A 26387-nucleotide genomic window follows, 5' to 3' on the forward strand; every position below is an offset into this window, starting at 1 on the left:
ACACTCTGAGTCATGATAGCACACAGCCTATATGCCCTCTAAATCCTTACTTCCTCAATATGAACTACACCCATTGTATACAAATTTCCGGACAAAAACAGAATAATGCACTGCAAAACACTGCAGCAACCACAGCACCACACACACACACACACACACACACACACACACACACACACACACACACACACACACACACACACACACACACACACACACACACACACATGCACACACATACACATTGTACAAGGGATTAGACTGGTCATTTGAATGCATATAGTTCAATTACTGCTATCGTTACAGTAACACATTCATCATTACATTTTTAGTGCAATGGTAGCTGTACATATTGAATAAATTCTTGCTATCACCCCAATGAGTGGCAATTAGTCCATGTCTCAGTTTCACAGTCAATTAACAATGCTGATTTCACCTAGACACATACTGATCTGAAAGAAAGCGCAACAAAAAAAACAGCAACAACAACATTATCATCTGGACAATTTGTTGTTGATAAATTGTTCTGGTCTCATTGTGGCTCTAAAAAGCCAGTTTGTTGTTTATATAAAAGGAGTATTGGTTTCCCATTTTACCAAATTAACCTCTGTAAATGAAAAACGCTTTCCTGTAATAAAAAGCATTTCATTGTAAAGACAGCTGAGCCGGTGTAATACATATTCATATTCCTTAATATGAAGGCAATCTGTGCAACTCTTAACCTCTTTTCTCGAGATTTCATTTTTCTCAATTTCATTGCTTGTACATTCGAGACACATATATTGGTATTATGAATGACTTATGAAAATGAATTACTGATGGATAAAATATGAAAATGAACTTATTCTAAGACTTGATTAAATGGACCCCATAGAAAAAGGTGAAACCATTTCAATCATGCTTTCTTTCATGCTTCTCAGAACGTGCATACCATATGCTGTGTGTGTGTAGGTACACTATATGTCTGAATGTGCGTTCCGTTAAAGTGACTGCATGTTAATCTGAATAAGGTGCAGATGTTAACCAGTGATGCTCTAGGTGAGCAGCACCTTCATCAGCCAAATGTCGAGCCATTAGACTGTTGAGTGACAGAGAGAGGAATGAGCCTTGCACCACAAATTATATGATTTATCATTTTCCAAAATGGATGCACAGTTCTGAGATTAGATATGTGAATTAATACTTAAGAGAGTTTGTTGGGAGACAGAAAAATGCTAGCAAGAGCCTTGAGGGTTACTTTGTGCTTTGTTTTGGTAGGGTTGTGCTAGTATGAGTACAACACAAATAAAGGCTTGTGTGCACACACATGTCCCTTCCCCCTACACACACACACAAAGAGACACACACACACATGTACACACTAAATCAGCTGTGCGGTTGTCTGATTTCCCTACTGTCTGTGCTCTTACCCAACAGGCTTCACATTACCGCCTTTACCTCTTTCCTGTTTTTTTCCCCTCTTTTTGTCTTGCATTTTCCTTTCCTCCATCCCCTTTCCACTCACGTGTCTCACCCTTTTCAGTGCCCTTTCACTCATCTCTCCCTGATCCATAGCTCTCTCTCTGTCTCTTTCACTCTTATCCAACCATTGCCCAGAGTGTAAGGAAGGTGTTGACCAGATGGGAAGTGTTATTATAGCACTACAGTACACCGTTAGAAAAGGGCTTTGCGGTGTGGGACCTGCTCCCTGCCATATCCCATAATAGAAAGGAAATGAAGCCCTAGATAAGGGCTGCCACTCTCTCCCTGATAACCTTGAAATGATTTGCCGGCTGGGTAATAAACACATGGTGTTGCAGAACTACTGCTGGCTTGGCTGAGGACCAATTGAGAAAAGGCCTTTCTCTGGACTGAGTAATCGGCATGATACAGTCCCAGAGATTGTAATTGTACAGCTACATGTTTGTTGCTTCATATGGTACTTGCATGCTGTCAATATGTGCTGTAAGGGTTTTTTCTGCAGTATTGTAAATGCATGGAACATGAAGTTATGGTGAAAAATACAAGTGTGTATGCTGCCTTGAGCTGCATGGGAAAAAGCACATTAGTAACACAATATGCTCTTAAACCTACTATCTTATTAGTTGACTTTGCAATACGGCAGCGAAAGTAGAAATTATTTGCTTTGCTGTGACCAAGTGATGTGTTCAAAATACAGATTTTGAGCTGCAAAAATGCTTATCAAAAAGGCGCCTGTGCCTCAAACATGCACACGAACAGAGCCTCAACTACAGTATAATGAAATGGACAGTGCTGTGCTGCATCCAATCCAAAGCAATCAGTGTGAACCTGATCACTATCTATTCACAAAGTGAAATGCCACATTGTGCCTTGGTGCTTGTACAAGGGCCTCTGGGTAAACGGAATGATTTTTATTTCTTATCACACAGTGTCTATGCTGGAGCTCACAGAACTGATTAACTGAGCAGCGAGATCAGAGCGAACAGAGCACATTACTCATACATTTGAGCCTAATTAATAGTGTACAATGCAAGGCTCAGTGGTCCTTCATATAAATAAATAAAATAAAATTGAATGATAAACATTCTTCATGCGAGAATTACATACACGTGACTAATCAGAACACGGATGATAATAATTCTCATTATGGCTTTCAGTATCCTAACAGCCTGTGGTTCATTTAAGAGCCGCTGACCCTTGCTCAGGCCACGCTGTTGGGTAAAAGACTCCCTCATGATAACCTCTTTGCCATAGCAAAGCAAAACAAAACAAACCCAAACGGGACAGGCCAACTAATCTTTGCTGCCAATTGATCATGCTCATTTCATAATGCTATTCATTTATGCTTCCCTCAGTACTCTGCTCTGGCTAATGCAGCCCTTTTCATTTTCATTTGGTGTTAGTCGTGTGTGTTTTTGTCTTTGTGTGTGTTTGTGCATGTGAAATGATGTAGGATGCTCAGGTCCTAACCACATTAAAGCTCATTTGTTTTGTGGTGTCTGGTTTGCATTAGCCGCAAGTCTTATCCATCAAGAGAAACAATGCATGAAAAACTGTGTTACGTCTTCCTCTCAACGTGGTGATGCAGAATTACTGCATTCAGGATGGCAAGTAATCGCAAAAACAAACTGTTTATTTCTGTTATGCGTCTCTGTGTGTTTTCCTGCGCTTATTGCTTCTTAAAATCAGTTTGAGTTTCAGACTTCTGAAGTGAGGACATTTTGGCAAAGCGAGGTGGGTTGTCACTTCTAGCAAATTGCTGTAAGGATGTGGATTTAGAACTACAATTAGAATCAGGTAGGGATACACAATAATATCGGCACGTCATCGGTATTGGCTGATCAAGGCTTTAAAATGGACGCTGGCATAACAGATATCTGCCAAAAATAAATAAATAAAATAAAATAAAATCCAATATCATGAATCCCTGATAAAAAAATAAATATGGTGTGTTTTACATAACCTAAGTTGAAGTAGTTTTCTTATTTTGCCCAGTGAATGTGTACATTTTGAAAAGCACCATCATGAAAAGAGTAAGCAGATTAATATATTAATTTTACCACAGGAGAGACTTGAGGTTCTTGGCAATTTAGTGCAAAAAAAAAAAAAAAAAAAGTGCATATGTCTGTTTTGGCATCAGTAATCGGCCAAAGGTTTTGAAAAATGTCGGCGTATTGGATATTGTCAAAAAATCCAATATTGTGCAACGCTAGAATCAGGATTAGGTTCAGTACGTTTTGTTTTCAAATGCATTATCCATAAGTGTTTTTTTTTTTTTTTTTTTTTTTGAGTTCCATTTACTTTTCTAAAAAAATGAAATTAAACATTTCTAGGGAAAGTTTTTTCATTCCCTTAGATCAACAGTGTCAGTTTGCCTTGAGAATTTATTTGTATTCATTGTTTTATGCAATGTAATTTGGCCAAGTTTTCCTTTTTTGCCTCTTTGTTCCTGTTCATAATCGTGTCTCTGTTAACAAAGCTGACATTATGTGTCTTCCACTTATCTCCACGCACTTGAATTAACTTGCACATCACTCATGAAAGCCGAGGACCTCACATGGATCGACGGTGTGGTTATTATGCTGCCATAAAGCAGTAGATGATACAAATACTAAAGACTATAAGACACAAGGGGTTCAAGTTCCCCCATTCATTAAAAGTGGAAGATATACCAATGTCAAGGGGGCAGAATGCTTTGAGATGGGACTACCTCAGTGTGCAAAACAACCTTCAAGTCTTCCAGTCAGAGAGATTTATTTATTATTAATGCATAAAAACCACACTGGCTTAAATACGTCTCCAAGTAAGTACAGTGGCTTTGTTTACGAGAGTGGAACTAAGACACGATGGGATCCAGTTATCGATTCATGCGGTGGAATCCAAAGGGCTCAGTCCGTTACCAAGAACTGATTGTTTTCATTATTTATCAAAACAGGTACACTTTTCTTTCCTTTTTTTTTTTTTTTTTTTTTTAGCTCAGTTGATAATTCTAACTCAAGAACACATTATTAAAACTGACACAAATCAGTATCTTTGAGAAATGCTTGTATGAGATGGAAATAAATATATCTAGTTTTTGTCAAATGTTGTCACATCATATATTTCATGTAAATATTAACACATGAATGCTCCAAATATAAAGTGGGCACTGTTGTGGTAATTTAAGAGTTAATACTAGAAATTGGATAAATTAACACAGTTCTTTATGGATTACTGTTAGTGCTTTAACTCTGGAAAAACGTCTTCCCCTAAAAAAAAGCTTCCAGTTTGTGAAAACTATCCAGGCCAAATATATACTTTCACAAACTCAATTTCATCCAAAGCAAGACCAAGCAGAGCCTAAGTGACCACACCCTCTGATGGCCAGTATATCAAGCTAACATCTTTATGAGACAGAGCGGCATGCGCAGCCAAGTTACAAAGTCTTACCCCAGTTAGTAAAAGTAAGTCTGTTAAAAGACGACTGCCAAAATGTGGCCGTAATGAGAAATCAGCAGGTCACAAAAAAACTTTTTTTTTGTGACAATAAAGTCCTAATGTTGAGCATGGGCCAAGCAGCTGATGGTAAGAAAAGTCTTGTTTACAGATGAATCAAATTTTGACCTTTATAGTTGCAATCTAAGAGAGGGAGGAGACGGCCGTATGAAAGGTTAATGAAACAGTGCATAAAATTTACAGTTGAACGTGGTGGTGAAAATATTCAGGTGTGGGGACAGTTAGCGACTGGCTCAGGATCAGCTACACACTGACCAAAACAAACAAAAATGAAACAGGATTCATTCTCCAGTAGCACAATGACCCTAAAACAGTCTGAGGAAAGTCCAAGGAACAACAATCAGAGATGACTTAAACAGGTTTCCCTTCACAGTTATCAGATCAGAACCCCAAGGAACATGCTTGTGAACTTGGAAAAAACAAAATAATAATAATGTAACACACTCCCTGTGATTCTCTGAAAAAGTACTGGAATAATGTGGATTGCCAAAGTCTGCAAAATTCAGTACAATCAATGCTAGCCTGAGTGCAAGCTATGATTAAGACAAAGAGTGGACCTACCAAATATCTGCCAACAACTTTCAGTAAATACTAAAAAACTTATACTGGTGAAAAATGAAGTAATCTTGTTTGAGAAATAACAAAATAATTAAACAACACCTCTGGTGTTTTCACCCCACTGTGCACTGATGAGTTCACCGACATAAAGAACAATAACAGCACAATCAACACACAGCAATGTAAGACACATCAAAATTGTCCATATTGCTCTCTGTAATGCTTACACCACCTGGCGATGCGGTGGAAACAAAAAAAAAAAAGAAAAGATTCTGTTACCTATAATATGCATGTTAGCAACAAAATACAGCCTATGGCGTCAACAAAGCCATTAGACCCACATCCTTGAGCCTAAGTGCATGAAATGGAAAAGGTTTTCAATCATGCCTCAAGTCCAAGTACCCTGTTGAATGCATGGGCAGTAAAACCAAAGGAAGGAGACAGAAACGAAGAAACAACTTTGCATGGAAATGGATTTTTTTGCCCCCTTGGAGACGCTGCTGCACGCCTCAATCATAGCACTTGTGGCCGGTTTACATCAAAGTGGATTTTTTCATCGGAGCTAGACGAAATTGATGGAAAATGATGGTGCACGGGGCCGGAGCGAAGTAGACAGCAAGGGTTAAGGAGTTAGGGATTGAGGTGCTGGTGTGATTGTTGCTGGATCAGGCTCTCTGCTTAAGCCACATTGATTTTGACTGTCAAATGGCAGAGTGCACAACAGGCGTGGGCTAATACGTCAAGAGAACTGTAGATTAGATCAAACGGCCTGACACGGCCCAGCTGAGTGAATGCTACTTCCCCAAACTAAATGGGACACATTTGAATGTTATCTTGTTGAGCGGGGAATCTGTTTTTGTATCGTGTAGCTTGAATAATTAGATATGAGAGGGTAAGCTGGAGATACAGGGCTGACTGATATTGCACCGAGGACATGCTTTTGGATAAACTGCAGGTTTGCTGGAGTAAAGTGGATTTGATTGGGCATTGTTGCCATTTCTCTCTCACATTGCTCCAAGCCTAATTTCAAAAACACACATTAAAAGGAAAATTTACTCTTCACCTGATTCAGTGAAAAGTGTCTTCATCTCTGCTTGCAACCAATTCATTACAAATACAACTCAAGGACAACAATATCACAAAAATATTTGATTACTACCATTTCTAAACACAAAAACTGGAAGAGTTTGGCACATCTGACAATAATCTAAAAGCTTTTACACCATTTTGCAAACTAAAACTTGGAATTACTCTCAAGGCAAGCATTAACCATTGTATTTTCATCTAAGTCACCCCTGAATACAGCTATCTTGCATTTCTAAGCTAAGCAAATTACTCTCTGATTGAAAAATGAACAATCTGCCTGAAGCAATTTGACTGTGTTCTCGTACAGAGGATGAAAGGAATCCAAACTAAACAAACTAAAAAACCCATAAGAAAAAAAAAAATGGGACGCAAGTAGGTTCACCAGGGACTCGCGTCAGTGTGGTAATTTCACATGCCCTTAAAACATAAACAGAAAAACTGCAAGGTGCCAAGTCCAGAGAGTGAAACAAAAACATTTTCGACTTTACGCTCTACTTTTGCAATGCAGTCAAAGCGGGAGACAGACTCACAGCATTTAATTACATCTCCATTCTGACTGTCCAATGAATGCAATCGATATCAGGAATTACATGCATACTGTTCTCCATCTATAGTGCCAAAATGTGGTGTGAAATATGGGTCAGACTCAAATGAGAGTCTGTTGGCCATAATTATAATATAGAAAAAAATATATGAACATTTCTAACATGCTTTTCAACAATTTTTACAGTCGTCTGCAGCATAATTGATGTACAGTTATGAATGAGCGGCCCGGTTTGCTCTCTCAATTATTTTCTGATAACATCAATGTCTCTGGTATCAAACCTAAAATATCACTTATAGTAAAATGCTTTTTTTAAATGCTTATTGTTTCTTCCTCTATAATTTTGCCAGTTTCATTTCCATGATATAATAGCTTGCAAAATTGTTATGTGCTTTCTATTCCCTTAAACATTTAACGCGAAGATGTTTTTTTTTTTTTTTTGTTACATAACACCAATCAAGAAAAAAAAGGTGATAGCAGTAACAGTCAAAGCACTTTCAAAGTCTATGAAGTAATTTTTTTTTTTTACTTCATAGACTTTGAAAGTGCTCTGGCTTAAGAATTGGCCGAGCATCAAGATAAGAGACGGCACTCAAACGCTGACTATGTAAATTTCCTGATGAGCTCATTAACATAGCCATTGTGTTGCTTTTGTGCTCTGCGTTTGTGTCCAAGCATATAGGCATGCATGTGCCAATATGACGAGTCTTCCAGCATGGCCGAACATCCAGCTGATGTCAGTATTTAGAACAACTTTCAAGGAAGCTGTGATCCCTCATTTCTGCGAGCGAATGATTAAAGGTCAAGCATAATAGCAAAAATGGGTTCACCACGAGGGCTCAGTTATGATTAGGAGGGAAGCTAAAACAAAATTTATAAGAGAGATTAAGAAACGCCAGGAGTGAGGGAGACAGATGACATTAAGAAGTATTAGATGTGCATGATGGCAGTGTGTCAAAAGTACGACCAGTCTATAATCAAAGCCCAGCCTCACTTCCTTGCTTCCTTTTCCATCCATGTAGATTCTGCCAATGTCTTTTTTTTTGCCAGTGGCTGGACTAACTTTAACAACATGTTTGATGTTCATTACTTCAGAGAGCATTGTAATGAGATGAGGTCCTTGGCATCTCCCGTTAAACCCACCATCCTGGATAAATCAACTAAGTGGAGGATATTATAGTGAGGACAGGCTGGGGTCCAGACACGGTGAGAACCAACAGTGAAGCACTTTGGGAATTATAACGGTTTCAAATGAAATGGGCCCTGACCAGTGGGGGGCTCCACAACAACCACAATAATTGTATTAATTTTTTTTTTTCTTTGACTGCAAGAACATTTTCAGTGATAATAACTGAGAGGAATATGCATCAGTGCCTACACAGACACAACAATGTTAACAGGGCCCCCAGGAGAGCAATCAAGAATACATACATAACAGTGCGAGCGCTGCTGATTTCTGTGTTATGAAACGGGGAGGGGGGTGGGGGGGGTCAATGGAGCGGAAGGGCTCAAAGACGCTTTTGAAACAGGATCCTTCATCATGTCGTTCACTGCTGATTGGCAGGTTTATTCAGTTGACTGCCCAGGCTTAAAATAAAAGGCTGCAGTTAATCCCGTCCTAATGACAGAAGAACCCCAAAGAGATAAATAAGAGGCTGTCAACTGTTTAAACAATCATTGTGAATCATGCTAGTCAGCGGATGGAACCTGCGCAGGCTGCAAACAAGAAAACATACAGCACTTGGCATGGAGAATGCCATGTTAAACCTTACTTATTCTACTCTCTGCGTTGCTCTTTTATGTAAAAGATAGTAGCATTTGAAAGCTGTGAATGCAAAGAACAATAATCTATGAAATGCAAATAAAACATGCAAAAAAAAAAAAACAAAAAAAACAAGCATTTCCATATTGAGTCACAATTTGTTTATGCTGTGTTTGTTATGCTACTCATGGGTATGCTAATATGGATGGTCTTGAAATTTGTTCTGGTGCACAATAATTGTCCTGGGGGATTTGAAAAACAGTCCTAGTGACAGCCTCAGGGCTCGATGAGGGGGGCCGGTAACAGGGATGGAGCCGGTTTGAAATGGAAGAGACATCTATGGAAGAGATGAAATGTGTTGTTACCTGGAGAGCTGCCAAAATCAGTAAAAGGGGTATATTTGGGATACACAAAGAAGTGGACCAACCCCTGCTTTGTACTGATTCCTGGAAACAGCAGTTGAACAAGAAAAGGGTCTGACTGTGGCCCTCCGTCATCAGTCCCTTTGGCGCTGTGGCGTTTAAGGAGAGGCAGAGAGGCATGACAATATTTTTAAAAAGAGTAAATAAAACAAGTTGTTAACTCTCTAAATATTGTAATGTCTCACATTTTAAGGCTGTGCTAAGCAACTGCACCCCTCAGAGGAGCACCAAGCAGCACCAGCTGTTTGAATTTCTGAAACTTTAAATGACTTCATTTCCCAGAAAACATAATCTTGTGACGTCAGTAACCTACGCACTCATCAGACAGAATTTCCTCTCTGTGGCTGGCGGGGTGGAAGCAGCGAAAAACAATTTTTCCACATCAGGTTTAGTCATCATCGCTGAGTCCATCTTTGGTCGGATGGAACATGCTTTTGTTGCTGTTTAAAAAACAGTTTTGTATTTTGCTCTCAAGTTTCAATTTGATTTCCACTGTGGCAAGACGCCCGCCGGTGACTACGACCAACATCTGAAAATAATTTGGGCGAATCTGCTGTGTCTAAGTTTGTGGGCATGGGATGCTCTTCTCTGCTGCAGCCCAAATTTGTCTTTTAGGCCAGGACGATAGGTGTATATACCTGACAAACCAGCCTGGAAAGAGGACGCAATTGGAGCTACCATAGTAAGAGCTGTTACATATCAGCCTCAGGGGCTCTATGTGACAAACCAGCCTGGAGGGAGGTTAGGGAAACTGTGAAATGCATCAGCGGTTCGGGAATCTGGCCTTCGTCTTGACTCAAATCAACCTTGAAGGCAATACAGACCACTGATCAGCCCAACAGGAGGCTGGGAAACATGCGTGCTCTGCAAACCGGCAAGTGAACGAGCACGCTAGCAACAGAAATGTAAGGCAGTCAGCCAAGTAGTCAACTGGCTGGTTATTTATTTATTTATTTATTTTTTATCTCCACATCAAACAAAGCCCGTCAATAAACATTTACTGCCAATTAAGACATCCGCAAATAGAACAAATGTAATACCACAAAATATACAAACAAACATACAAAACAAAACAACAATAAAATCAACAAAGCCCATACAGTATGCCCAAGCAGAGGTGTTAGATAGGGTTAGACTGCTTGCTAAAACTGGGCCTATCTAATGCAAAGTGAAAACACCACAGTTTAAAAGAATAAGGGCTACAAAAAATATGGAGAATAGCAAGTAAAAAGGAAAGATAAAAGAGAAAACAAGAGGTGGCAAAGCAAATTACAACAGCGGTGTCCGACCAACTGTCGCCATTGCTTAATTAGAGCGCCTCATAAAAAGGTTTGCTGCTGTAATCTGACAAGGACCTTGGTCACCTGTCAGCATTAACACCCTGGCTGGTCTAATTGGACAAAAGGAACCACTGTGGTGGTCAACTGAGCAAATAAGTGAGTCCTCCCTGCAGCCACCGGTGTAGCGTGGAGGCTGACTGGGAGTGACAGCAGTACGATGGCCTCTGTCATGCCATTATTACATGTCTTAGACTAAGGCTAGGGTAATCTAGCCATGGCTGCAGGGGCAGAAGCTAATCATTTGACACTTGCATGCTTTGCAATGTAATGCATCCATACTCCAAAGACAAATAGGATGCTCTAGCTACCAAACGCTGAGGTAAAGTGGAGAGCACTGGTTGTTAAAAAGCTCTGGGGTTTTACTAATAGATAGACATCAGCAAACAAACAGCCTTTATATAAGCCACACTTGCTTGAGTTATATATCCCAATATCCCATTTAATGTTACGAGTATTTCTGAAAAATACTTACAGTGTACAAATTCCAACATCTGTGCTAGACTTTCTGAAATCTGGTCATTTTACGGTATTACAATAACAAGTCTTCATTGTACCAGTGGAGATGGAAGGCAGCAGTGCACTCGTGTTGCTGTTTATTCATGCACATCAGTATAAGCCAATTTTAATCCACAATGACAATCCTATCATTGTTTTAGTGAGACATTAATTCAGTGCTCAGTTCTTATACAGCCTACACTGCTTCTAATTCCAAGCCCTGCACAACTAACTGCATTATCAAGGCAAAATAGCTGGAAACCCCGTGCTGAAAACATGTTGGTAAACATGGTATGCACTCGGGCACTCAACAGAAATGCTGTTGGTGTAGCAGGTAAAAAAAATCTCAGCCCCGCTTTTGGGTTGTGTCGCGATGGTGACCAGCAGAAATCGACAGCCCGGAGACCGGCGTCCACTGGCAGCCGCGCCCGCCTGAGGGTAAGTTTCAGATCCCATTAAAATCCTGCCGTACCTATGGTGGAGGTTTCTGTAGCTCCTGCTTAGCCCACAGAGGCTCCCGCCATAGCTTAAGTGCACCTCTCCAGAAATGTAATGGGGCACGTACAACAAATCCAGCAAACAAAAGTGAAGCCCAAATGGTGCAGCTGATTGGATAGACACACCATGAGAGGGCAGCTGCTAGGCCTTCCCTAAGCTGGAGGACAATGGCGGCTCAGTCATCAACTAAATCGCATTCTGCTTAAACATCATAAACATTTGAGGCGAAAAAACACACGGGGCTGATTCTGAATCTTGACGCAGGTTTCATTTGTAAGACCAAGTGCGGCAATTTGGCCAGATTTGTTCGTGTTCACTTGTTCGGGCTTGTTCAGTCAGACAGATTAAATTGCAAGAAGTTGAACTCAAGTCAACTTTATGCAAATGCTGAGCTGGCGACTGATCTGTCCACTTGCCATGAATAACCAGCATGCATTGTGCTGCCTTATCCCTGGCTCTGCATAGATAATGACTAGAATGCATCCATCTGACGTCGCCGGATTTTGTGCACATGTCCCAAAACTGTGCATCGGCCGATGGAAGACTGCAAGGTCTGTGAACGGCCTGTGAGACCGCTTTATGCTACTTCCATGTTTGGCGAGTGGATTTTCACAGAGAGACAAGATAACTTTATAGCTCTTTCACCAGCTGGAACCAAGAAGGTTTGGAAATATGTGCTAATGTTGACAGCTCATACCCAATTTTTTAATTTATTTTTTTAAAAGCTAATTTTTTGGGGGCATTTCTGCTTTATTTGACAGTCACTGTATAGAGAGGCAGGAAAGGCAGGGGAGAAAGAGGGGATAATATGCAACAAATGGCCTGAGGTCGAATTTGAACCCAGGACGCTGTGATCTCACTCACCCTGCTGGCTCACATGCTCTTATCCGCTGAGCCACCAAGGTGCTCCCAAGTCACCCCTAAATTATTCAGACTGCAAGGTGTTACTAAGTTCACTGTGAGCGATACCCCAAAACATCATGGATACCACCACCAGGTCTGAGAATGGACTCTCTGTTTCTGTCAATATAAATATTATTCTATGTTTACAGTATCTGTGCTTCATTAGTGCAGTGTTAGTAACATTTTGAGACCACTGTCCAACTGTCTCAGTGATTTTCACTGTTGGAACCCAGTGTTTCTGCTCTATTCTGTGGCTTGTCTACTATAGAGTGCCTAAAGGCATCAGACAATTAAATTTATTGCTTTTGAAGACCTTATCAAGATAACATTTAACCAAATTTGAGGCTGAGTTTTGGAAAAAATCATCCTTTTTTTATTCAAATGAATACTGCATATAAAAATAAAGATAAGTACAATATATTTGGTCTTGTGCTGCGGTCCGTTTTAGGTAGGAATATGGTCAGCCATTCAAATTTAAGACTAGTTAATGACTGAGGCCTAATATTAATAAAACTGAATTTAAGACATTTTAAAGGACTTGCAGGCACCACGTACTCCAGAAAGGCCATAACATTGGTGGATGTGTCAAATTGGCATACCGGCCTATATAAGGTACTACAGTATGGTTTATATAATACACTGACTGTAGAGGCAGTGTAGCTGCGGGACGCCAGGACACCTACAGGTTGGAAGCAGCAGTCCAGTTGACTCTGCAGTAATTCTTGCTGCCTGCAAGTATTCATGACTGTCGACATTTACATTTCAGACATGTGCTGATGCCGTTATGCGGAGCGTTTTTCAATTAATGCAACAGCGGCATCTTCATCTATCACAAGCTTACAAACAACCAACAGTGGAGGAGTGTGAGCGTCACAGACACATTGAACAGACAATACATTTGACAAATATTCCTGTCCCCACTCAGATGATCATGTATGATAGAGAAACGCTTGACGCTGACAACCATGCCAGCCATTTTCAGCTCTATTCATCACTTCTCAGCTTTGTCTCTCTTCTATCTCCTTCCCCCCTCTGTCATTTACTTTAATTTCCTATATTTTCCTCCATTATATCTGGCCCAGTCTATGTATTGTTTCAGACTCCTTGTGACACAGTCTCTGAGTCTTTATCTCCTCTTTGTCTTCCATTATAAGATGTCTGTTCATCACTCCTACCCCAGCGCTGTTCTGTGCCCCCTTCATATGTGATCCCTTGACAGGTTTTCATCTCTCTTTTTTTGTTCTTTTTTCCTCGCTCTGCTGTTGTGGATAATTCAGAGGTTACTACTCTGCAATTGCAGTGACATCTAATGATATTGCGCTGATTGAAAGATCACTGTAATCGTGAGCTGTGAAATAATAGGCCTGCGATTGTCGAGGAACTGTGGAAACCAGATGGCGACCTTGGTTGTATGGAGGAATGGGGAGGAGCAGCTCATCCTGTGCGCCTACCGGGTGTTGAATGGAAAATATAGTCAAGATAGTTTAGGAAACAAGCTCACACATTATGGTGTGGTGGTGCATGAGACATGAAAATCCCTATTATCAACATTGTCTTCAGTCTGCATCATCTCCTCCAACCCCACCCGCTCTCTTTAACACAGGCACAAGCTCTCTCTCTCAGTTCTTGCTTTCTCCATTTCCTATTCTCCTCTCACTTAATGTTTTCGTCTCCCAACAACATAAAATTAAATTGCACTTCCAATTTAAATAAGGTTTCTGCTGTACCTTACAAGGCATATAATAATAAAAATAATAATAAAATAATAATAAAAAAACAGAAACCCGTTAAGTATGCCTCATTTCCGTGATGAAAACATTGCTTCCCAGGCTGAAAATGCTGTGAAATTACAAAGATGAAAGGCAGGGGGCGGAGGGGGGGATCACATGGCTCCTTGCACTTTTTAATTATGACCCAAATTCAATTACATTGCAACCTCATACTTTACAGAGCCAAAGGAAATTGCTCCAGCCAAGTGACAGCACTTGTGATTAAACCCTGTGCACTTATTCACATCAAAAATGCTGCTGTTAATGCTAGTCAGAATTTCATGGCTTGTGGGAAAATGTCAATCCTTGAGCAGTTACCCTTGACAAAATTGCCTAGTTTATTACTTCATCTACCTGACACTTGATTGGTTAAAGGATGTGCCACCAGGCTACACCGCTCCTCAGTAGAAAGCTGTGATTGATGTGTGCAATAGGACAATGCACTGTTACTCTCACTGCTATCAGTGCAAGGGTCAGCGTCGGGTGCTGCACTGCCCACAGTGTCATTTTTTTCAATAAGCCATCCATGTCACAGATTGCTGATTTTCATTCTATCTAACGTGCATGCATTTCGATATGACATGAACCAGAATTGGAGATGCTTGTGACAGCCTCTTAGACCAACCCTTAGAGGCACTGCAGACCACTAATCATCCTACACGGAAGCTGGAGAACATGAAAACACTGCAGCGGAGATAGCATGCTTTCTTAAGAGCCTCACAAGCTGTGCTGAAGTGCCTGTACCTTAGCTGTAATATGACAAATGTACTTCAGGGAATATACATACCCTGTGTATCTGTACACACTGTTTCACTGTTTCTGGTATTTTTGTCCTTAAAGCATCATTTAGACATTTCATCAAATGACTAATAAGGACGACATTTTTTGGACTTGGTCCAGTATTAAGTGCCATCACATCAGGCGGCAGCCATGAAACAGGCTGCAATGTAATCACAAGGGGCATTTGTTCCTGCCAATGTCCACTAAAAATGTTTGTTTTTGTGTCTAACATGCTCTGATTATTACAAGTGAAACAGAAGTCTCCTCAAAGAGAAGTCTTGCTCTGAAATCCTGTTAAATGTGAGTTGCTGCATGAAGACAATGATGGAAACGTGAGTGAGAGTTGAGGAAAGGAGTGCTGGGGAGAGTCTATTGTGTTGGAATACAGAAAGTGTTGCTTAGTTTTATCTAATAGATTAAAAAAAAACAAAAAAAAAAACACAATGGGTTGTGTTTGTGCATTTCTGAATTGTGCCAGCAGAATGTCACACCACACTTTGTGCAGCAGACTACTTTTGCTGGCTAGGGAAATAATACGTTGGAGCTAGTTGTGCGTACACCGCGCCTGGCAGACCATCGGGTCTGCATTTTTACCATTTTGAGCGTGTTTCAAACTGCCAGCCAAAGAGGAGAGGAAATCTTACACCAGAGCACTTTTTCCTGAGGAAGAATGTTTTTCAAAGGTAATGTTACTTGCTAATGTTATATTGTGTTGACCTGGCATCAGTACACATGAAAACATGGCAGGATAACGGCCAAAACAAGCACTCAATAAGCCAATACAAAATAACAACTTGAGTCATGAGCGATTATAAAATGTCTTCTTTTGTAAAGATCAAAAACACACCCCCACACACAACAGTAGAATAAGGAAAAAAGATGTTATAACAGAGAGCGGAAGACATGACGCATAAATAAAAAGGTCCATCTCTGCAGTGATCCTTTACATAATGTTGTCAGACACTTATGATGACAATCTGAGCCTGTCAGTGGTGAAAAACAAGCCCTTTTAGTGACCCCAAATGATGGAAAAACAGGGCCCAGATTTAAAAATACCGGAATTAACCTTTAACACACTGATACTTATGAAAATGTCTCTTAAATGTGGGTGAAAAGGTCATTATGAAGACAGCAACACAAGCAAGTTGTAAACAAGCTGAGTGCTAATTTTCTCATGGCTGAAATTATTTTGCTTTTTCTCATTTTAAATATTTTACTGCATTTTGAAAGGGAATATATAAGCAGTATTTACTTGAAAAACTTAGGCCTGGGGTTATGTAAAAGGAATGTTTTCCATGTTTAAATAGGAAGCACAGGGGACTGGCTGTTTGGGTGTGAGCTAGGAAGCAAAACACACCTCAAAATTGAATGTGAATACAGTGGAAAACATATGACTGGGTCTTGACAAGGAGTGCTGGCTAAACCAAATATCAAAGAAGGAACTTAGTAACAGTAACTTTTTGGGAAAATATTGGTGAGTAAACCCCAAGAGCTTGACGGGCATGATTTCTGACAACAAAGAACGTTATAGAATATAGGTTGTTGGTTGTAAAGGCGGTTTTGCTTTTATCCTGAGTTGATTTTTAAGTCATCCTCAAACTTTAGACCTTTTGCCTTAACGGAAAGACATGAGAGCAAATGTCATTTGTTGAAAAAACTCATCCTGATGTTTCATAAAAGTTCTTGTTTTTGATACTGATGTTTCATAAAAGCTTCAAACTCAGCAAAGAGCTCTGTGTGTGTCAACTTTTCTGTATGTGTGACACAACATGGCATATTTTTATCTTGCATTTCATAGATCTCAATGTTCAGATCTTGTATCGGATACATTACATGATAGGAATCAATAACTTATTCTGTTTAAATTATTATGCTAGTTCATTTATAAAGTTATATATTTGCAAGATGATAGAAAATATGCCTCCTGTGAGATTACATGAGCCTGGGTTCATGTTGTTTGGTAATATATCTTAAACACAAGAGCGTGAGAGGTGGCTAATATAAATGGGCACTAACGTAGCATATGATGTCTGAGAAACAGCTTCAAAACCAGCAATTTCATTTTTATTATTGACCACCATGCAATGGATGTTTCATCAGCTAAAAGTATGATGCTGTTTAATACCCCTATAGCGCAACTCACACAGCCTGAAGCAGTGGTTCTCAATCTGGGGGTTGGGACCCCTGAGGGGATCATGAGATAAATTTTTGGGTTGATTGAGACACTAAAAGTTAAAACAAGGACTTTCAATATGCCAAATTATGATGATTATTTTGGTCAGATTTTACTCTCTTTTAAAACATATGGCCTCCTCTGATAATGAAGCAAATGCAAAAAAACTGAGCAGGTGGTCATATTTCAGGCAAATTAATACTGAATCTGTATTAATAAAATGACCACGTCACTGTCTTAATGTTATCTTGGTATGATGAATATGTTAGAATAATAATAGTTCATGTCAAGTGTTTCTAAAGGCTGTATCAATACATCTATATTAAACCCTGTCACTTTCCCACATGTACAGCTTCACCTGCACAGCACCAATCTTCTCTCTTTCGACTCTGAACATTTGCACAAAATTCCTCTGCATGGGTAAATGGAGAACCCTTGACGGCGCGAGGCACCACTTCTGCTACGAGTCAGAAAAGGAGCACTTCCCGTCATCACATGAGGGAGGCATGAAACTAGACACTCTGCCCTCCTAAATACAGCGCCCTTCAAAAATAATTGGCACTCCTGTTAATGGTGCGATGAAAAAAAAAAAGCTTTGTAAGAAACAACACCAGGAAAAGCCAAATCCCTCAAAGTGATCAAATAATAATCATGCATTGAAATGCACAAGATCACGGCTGTAGCTTTACTCAACATCATTTTCAAATATGACGATCTGGATGAATAAACATGCAATTTGCAATTATGTAGAATGCATGTACACTGTAAATGAATAATAATTGCTTACCCCTGTCAATGTTACTTTATGTAATGTAGTGGCTGCAGCGGCTGCGCTGTTCCAACACGAGGCTTAGCTAAATAAATAAATAAGCTGTAATGAGTAGGGACTGACTCGCGGAACAATGTTTCAACTTCTCATTGTGATGCTGAATGATTACAATTTAGTGTTTGCTACAGCAATAAAACCCATGGGAAAAACAAGTAATATGTCTTACTAGCTCCCAGAGAGGTTGACATGCTCATACTGTAACCAGCGACGCCGTGTGGAAATCAGCAGCACATTTAAAAACACATCTCTGAACAGATTGCTTGGCTGAAACTACATGTTGCGCACTGAACCAATGACTTTCAGGCTTTTTTTTTTTTTTTGGTTGCTGTTTTTTGACATATTAACAAACTGAATAAGAGAAATCTGCTGTACCAACTCTGTGTAGATGTTTATTAGAAAAGTAGTTCATTTATTGTTGCTTGGTGGAACAATTCATTCATTCATGGCCAAAATTGTGCAGATGGCCGATGTTTGAAGAAGGGATTATTTTAAACAAATGGATTAATCAAATAGGTCTTTTAATGAGGATTTCTACTGACTAAAAATTAGACTCTGTGACCAGAAATCAGATTCTGCTCGGTACATTATTTGTCCCATGTAAGGCAGTCTATAACTGCCAATATGAAATGACAGATTAACAAAGTATAAATCTCAAAGTCTGTTCCATTTGATTCATTCCATGCAGAACGACATAATTAAAAGTTTCTTTGGAAGAAAGAAATAATAAATATTAATAATAATCTCACAAATCCCCTAGTAAGGATTCTTCTGGAAGGCATTTTTAAAATGATTATTATTATTATTATTATTATTATTTACTGTATTCTTACATATGTTACACAAAATTATGTAACTGACTAGGTTAAATGCCTGTTGGTGAAGAAAAAAAAAACATAAAAAATGTTTTTGAATTACCAAACAGCAAACAGCTCTTTATCATGTGTTGTTCATTGTACCCAGTATTTTTTTTTCTTTTCTTTTTTGCTCATCTTTACCAGCAACAGAGGAGGGCACTGTAAAAAGTGTGGTCGGTAATGACACTGGAATGAAAAGCACCGTGTGGAATAAATAGACTGGGGATTGGGTTTTATTTCATTACTCTCCTCCAGAAGGATTTGTCTGGTAAAACAAATTTAATTACAGACGTGAGTGGGATTGCGCAGTCCCACAGACATATTTTGGTATGTGCAGAGTGCAGTTCCACAATAACATTACTTGATATTTGCTCAAGCTCATTTCCATCTCAGAATTTGGTAGGGAATAGAAAACTGTGATTTGAATTACAACACTCAGGCTCTGTTCACATCAGCATCTTGGGGCTCAGAACCTGGAGTTATTATTCGGAGCTGCTCGTGTTCTGCGTCTGTGCACACAGGCGTAGTTGAGAGATCGCTTGCATGTGTGGAAGACTAACAGAACTCGCTCCTGTATTTTCAGTGCTGTCATGAAGCGTGTATTCTTGTCTATGTCCGCAAAGCATTTAGGGAGCGCACTGTAGTTACATCGCTGCACATCAACTACAGGTTGTCCCATTCACATCCATACAAGCACAGCCAGGCTCCTACAGCTGCTGGAGCTGGATGGAGCCACTTGTTTGAGGCAGGACGCATTACCTCTAGTTGTCACTCTGGTTAAGAAACAACCGGGATTAGAATTTGACTGGATTGAGCACTAAAATGAAGAGCAACAACAACATTTATTGAGCTCTAATGGGAACAGGGCTTCAGGCTCAAAATAACCAGCAGACGACACTAACCCTTTTATGGTTCCTTAATAAAAAACAGTAAAGATATCTTGTTCGACAACTGCCCAATACTGTATAAGTATTGTAATGAGTTATATTGGTTGTATACACACACACACACACACACACACACACACACACAAATAACTTGGTTGTGTATGTTCTTTTGGAAAATCAAATATTTATGATTATATTCAGTTTCTTAATTTAAATTTGATATTTTGTAATGGAGTAAAGTGTGCATTTAATTTTCAAAATGAGTGAAGTAAAAGTGAAAGTAAACAGAGAAATTGATACTTCAGTAAAGCAAAAAAAAAAAAAAAAAGTACAGTAACCAAGTATTTCTACTTACTTTACAACACCGCTAAAAATTCTGAGAGATGAACCATGGAACTTTGTACAAAATGTGCAAAAATGTAGGTTACAGCAGTAGAGAAAAGTGTCAGAAGAGTGTCAGAGTGTATAGCTAAGAAAAGGCAATGGCGTAAACAACATATGGATAGCAGCATTACCTCTAAAAAAAAAAAAAAAAAAAAAGAAAAGAAAAAAATAGCGTGGGTTTTTCTCTACAATATTCTGAGAGAGTTGTTAAGGAGCAGCTGAAACATGCCAAATCATTTTTCCAATTCTGACAAATGCTCCTGTAAATAGCGATCATGAACACAACCTCTGCGGTGGTCTATCAAATCAGGGTGCGTCTCCGTAGCCTCTCTCATTCAAACAGAATGAAACCTCTGTCATTCAAACTCAATGAAACTGGGCCAGGGTGACTGACATGTTGCACAGCGAAAAAGCAGAACCTTGTTGTGAATAGGCACCGCGAAGACTTTTGCAATGAAATCTTTATGTAACCAGGGAAAGATGAAAAGAGAAACAAGTCTACTTCGCCATAGCCTTTGTCATTACAAACAACAGCTAGACAGTTTTCTGTCTCTCTAATTTGGCTGGTGTGTTTTCAAGACTTCAGAGAATCTATTCTAAATCTAACCCCTGAATTTCAGGCTACGAACTGTAGAGAAAGGCTAAAATGTAGGCTTTGATGTCTTTTGTTAACATTAAAGTATGTCTGCATGCATGCCTGCCTGTCTGTGTGTGTGTGCGTGTGTGTGTGTGTGTGAGAGAGTTGTGGTGACTGCATAGATTTTAATGATGAGGAATCAAAAGTTCTCCAGGGTGTGGGCAAAAAGATACAAGGTTAAAAAACATTTCAGTTCAAGAGAAGAAGAAATAATTTATCCTCTGTCTTTTTCAAACACCTCCCATGTTTGAAAAAGATGTGGGTAGATAGCAGAGGTAATATTGGTAAAAGAATTCTTCAAGTAAAAAAAAAAAAAAAAAAAAAAAAAAAAAAAAAAAAATAATGCTGGTTGCTGCAATGTTGCCATTATTAAAATGTGAAGGGCAGACGGTGGTCGAAGCCTCCTGCTGACAAAAGTGTTCCACTTTACTTAACTTCTTCATGGTCGTAAATCTACTTGTAACTATCAAATAAATTTAAGGACCCGAAGAAAGTGCAAGGCCAACACAGTCCACTTGTACAGCCTCAGCTAGCTTTAGTAGAGACCATGGAAATATCTTAACCTTTTTTGATGAGATGTGACTTCCCTCTTCCACATTTCCTAGCTAATCCCTAAAGCAGTAACGTGCTGATCAGTGTTGTGCAAGCTAATGGAGCAAGCAAAGCCACTACTTCAATAAAACTGCTTCAATAAAAGAATATCCACTCAGTTAACATAAAACAAGCTGAGCAGCTGTATACAACTCTTAAAAAGAAAACAAGAACACCTCCAAATACAATATTTAATTTGCTTATCTTGTCCTTTGTAAAAGGAAAGTTTATCTGACAGCTGAGTGAACCCCCTGAGTCCCTTTTCCTGCTCAAGAAAAAATTGTCTCACATCCACCAAATTAATACTGACGAAACATTTTCCCATTTACTGTTTCTCATTCAATTGTCAGACGATGACAGATTAATCTATGTGACCTTAGAGCGCATGCAGAGCCTAGGATGCATGCACCAGCACTTGTTGGAAACACAGTCGGATTGAGGAACACACTCTGACAAACTTCTCCACCTCGGGAATCATCATCATGCCGTGACCTCACTATCCTTGGTAGGTTTATTTTAGACCACAGAGGGACGCTGCACTGTGCTTATGCCTGGGAAAATAGCTTTTTTGGGCACTACTGCACCATTTGATCAATAAAACCGATTTGTTATGTGATTCAGGAAATTGTGAGTTACTACCACGCTCCCGTGGCTCCTCTTACAGTATGGAGAGGTGAGTGTTAATCAGTTACAATTTAAAGTCTAGTTTGTATCATGTGTGCGCGCCCGGTGAACCTTATTCTTTATATTTTATCCAGGATAACTTTTTCATAGACAAGCCGAAAAAAAAAAAAAAAAAAAAAAGAACCACCACGGGCAGAATGGATGTTACATTGCTGTTACATGTGATTGCTACAGGTCTCTTTGGCCTTATTATTTCTCATTATACTCATCCAAAATTCGGGAATAAGCTCAAAATTCAAAACAGGACTGTCACAGGAACATCATCAGCTTGCTTTGCTCTGCTGGGCTCAATAGACTGAAAGGTAAAATTAGCTGCTGGGCACCAGAATACACGCGGCGCTCCTCAGAGATCGGCCTCCCTAGCATCCTGTTTTATATTCAGCCCCAGTAGTAAGGAAACACTCAAGCATAGTTTAGCAGTGCGGACGTGAAACCCATAAAACACGTTCGGTCCCAGAGAAGATTTATCATGGGCTCCCTCTCCGCTGCTGCCAGCACTAGATTACATGTCAAAAGTGGCACGGTGAGCAGATATTTCAGCCAATAAGCATCAGAGGAGGGAGAGCGGGGCTCGTCTCGGGAGTGATATTGCACGGCCTCGTGGAGAGTGCGGCGCGGGCTGACCCTTGAACCTATTGTTCTAAAGAGTGATGGCTGACCATAAACCTGCCTGACATCATTGAGGTGAATTGTAGCAACAGGGGAGGCAAAACAGATTACAGGCCTGAGGGATAAGATACTCTGAATGGAATCTTTTCACAGTCTGAGTACATAAACGCATAGGTGCTTACCATACCATCTGCACCGAGGTAATGAGCCCACGGCAGAACCTGGGTATTGTACAAATCCTCACACACAGTATTTCATTAAACAGAAACTATGGGCTCCTTTTCTCCATAGTCAGGATTAAATGATCAAATTGAGCCGTTTTATGCAAAGAGCAGTTGGCCTGCAGATATGGGTTGGTGGGGACTTCTGGGTCATGATTAGAATAAAAAACGCAGATTAATTTTCTCAAAGACAGAAGATATCAATCAGCCCAAGTTGAGCAGACACACGTTATACATAAAATGCGCATAACCATGTCTAGAATGTAATTAAACCCTTCTTTGACATGGATCAAATGAAGCCTATTTGCACTCCAACCATAATACCAGCTCATTTACATGCGAGAGGCTGCCCACTAGCTATCATCAAAAGGCTGACTGTTTATAAAAAAAAAAATAAAAAAAAAGTAGAACTTTGTCAAACACAAAGCAAAGCAATCGGACACGCTTTGGAGATGCCATTTGATGTAATCTTTTGTGTGCCGTGGCATGTGTCCTGAAGCACACTGTCTTTGTAAGGCCTTGCTCAGACCAGAAGTGGAACAGATGCATATCGGCTGCTTCTTTTCTGCAAATGTTGATGGATGCAAGTGAACCGTCTATCTAGCTGCGGAACAGAGGTACACTCGATACTTTCAGCCTCGGGTCTATTTGCACTGCGTGTGCAGATGGCCATATTTGCACCAAGTCACCTCACAGGAGGACGGCTAGATTCAACAACAGGCCTTCCAATGTTTTGCTGTTGCTTAAACGATGTGCCCTGCAGTTTTTAAATGCAACAGTCACTGTTGGATGATGATCTCATCTACTTTTGAAATATCACCATTTTCAGCGTATATCTATTTAGAATGAACTTATTCATGTTACTATTGTGTGTGTGTGTGTGTGTGTGTGTGTGAAAGAGAGAGAGGGAGATGTAAAGCTCCTATAGTCTTATCCAAACACTGCCTAATCACAAATCACAACACTGTCTGAAGAAAATCCTGAACAAATAAACGAGGCTCTTTGATGCAAGAGTCTGTGAAGAAAGTGCATAAGCTGGACGATAAAGTTAATCCCCAAAGTGGTAACGTACAGTGAACCGTCTACATCATTTCTAGAAAGGCAACATTAAAAAAACAAAAGGAGAGGGATGGCTGGCTTTAAGAGCACAACAGAAGTGCAGCCTATTTTCCCATGTGGGAAATTTCTCCTGCAGTGCACTGTGGTCAGGCTGCTGGACATGGGCTGCGGAGAAATACATATGTGGTTTCAACAATATAGTTATGACTCAATAAATGTTCCAACTTGTCTGTAACATTTCTGGCCTAATCAAGGGATTAGGGGTTAGTGCGTCATATTCCATACAGATTCCTGTTCGTTTCGTGAAACATATCACAAGCTATAAAAAGACCCATCAGCATTTTAAAAAACCTTATTGTGCATTTACAGTATATCACACAAGGGATTGTGATGATTTTGCATGACTCCCTTGTGTTGTGTGTTTCACTTTGTAACTTCTACAGCATGAAGCTATCTCTTCAACATGCTGGGATATGGCGGTGTGTTTCAGTTGAGTCCGGAAAGATTCATTCAGGGCATCAATGCATCAATTATAAGTCCTGCCAAGTCAACTGCATAGATCAGCTGAAAGAAAGGAACAGAAAGAATTGCTCTCAGTTCACCCTGAATCCGTATGAAATGCTTTGAATCAAACCTGCCACAAAAAAAGACCTCTGACATGACGGTTTCTCTGCCACACAATACTTAAACAAGTGTGAAGTCTCACTTTTTTCCACACCTCAGAAGAAAAGGACATATTATTGCATGTGATTATTCTATCAATACAAACTTTTGGCTGTAAGAACTGAATCAAATTGTTGCCTCAAATCATGGTTTCCAAATTTGAACTGAACTGCTGCAAAACAGAAAAAAAAAATGTTTGGAAGCCAATAGGCAACATGTGAATTGTGAATTAAATTGAAGCTCTGGTTCATGCCAGAGATTCACACCTCTAGTTTTTCAGTGACACTGTAGCTGCATAAAACTGTTCCCAAACTCCATATAGAAAAAAACAGCCCTCTTGGGGCAGTTAGTGCACTCCATAAGCTGCCTACTTCTTCCAGCACCCCCCTCTCCTTATGAGGCTCCTATATACTGTGGGCAGTTCAGCATGCAAGCAAAATGATAAGATGGACTGCAGGCCCAGCAGGCTCTGCTGTGGCAATAATAACAAGACTGCAGTTGTTTCTACTCCTCCCTGAATCTCTTCGGGATATCTTTTAGATTGTCACTTAACATCAAAGCAAGAGGGATCCGTGGTCATATAGTCGTTGTGAACCACTGCTGACGCTTGCATTTGATGTCTAGAAACAAGCCTGCCGTTATTCCTCCTGCTCCCTTAATATCTTATGGATATCTCCCGCCTGTCACACTACATCAGAGGAGGAGGCACCTGCCATGATCTCTGTGAACCAGCGGTAGCATTTGTTCTAAATGTATTGATTTTTTTCCCTCATGAATATGCAGATAGCGCCAGTAACATGGAGGAAGCAATCAAATTTTTGATGCCCACTGGTCTTCAACATCATGATTGTCATATCAAGAGACTGTAACTGTTTTATCATTTAAATTGACTGGCAAACCGATGTCACTACACTGTCACTTCCTATACTTCCCCTTTTACAACAACCCATGTACCCATCTTAATATATTCCATCATCTGTGAAATGTTTGATTAAACAAAGCTGCACAGAAATAGAAAGAGAGCCTGACTTAACCCCGTTTTGCACCTTCCACATGCCATTCACAACACTGAGATACCTGTAATGTACTGCTGCGATGATTTCAAATAGTTCGTTTGACTGGAACACTGGATTGGAAATCACAGCACAAATCAATGCTCATGTTTCTATCATGGATTATCACAATGGTTCAAGTAGGCACATGAGTCATTTAGTCACATGTTCATACAACCTCCAATCAGATTTGACCTTGGCCCTTATTGAACTGCTTGGCAGTCCATTTAAATAGATTTGGCCTCCACTCCTCCACAGCATTCCAACCCTCCCTGTTTGCACCACAGCCTCTCCCAACCTCCTCATGTATTAACATCTAAGATATCACACATTAGGCTATTCCTAACACAACACCTATTCCTAACAGAGCGCAATGAGCAAGAGAGCGCAAGGACAGTTTGAAAAAATGAATAGCAGCCAGGAGTTTTGAAAAAGACTTCCACACATGCAGTGAGTATCACTAAGAGAAGCAAGTGACTCCGCTTGGGGTTAAAAAATCGGCAACTTTGCCTCTATTTCGGCAACATGTGACAGGTGTACCACACTCAAAACTTCAGTGTTCACACTGGGGACAGTAGAGATGGATGCAGAGAGGCTTATCAGGGGAGTCGAAAAGCGTCCGCCTCTCTAT

At 39.9% G+C, this 26387-nt stretch overlaps 1 protein-coding gene across 1 annotated transcript in view; it reads right to left on the reverse strand.

Annotated features, from left to right (window-relative positions):
• LOC115380757 (ALK tyrosine kinase receptor) overlaps nucleotides 1-26387 on the reverse strand; it is a 282301-nt gene that overhangs the window by 89946 nt on the left and 165968 nt on the right.

The sequence above is a fragment of the Myripristis murdjan genome, chromosome 22, assembly GCF_902150065.1.
Source record: "Myripristis murdjan chromosome 22, fMyrMur1.1, whole genome shotgun sequence".
Classification (NCBI taxonomy): domain Eukaryota; kingdom Metazoa; phylum Chordata; class Actinopteri; order Holocentriformes; family Holocentridae; genus Myripristis; species Myripristis murdjan.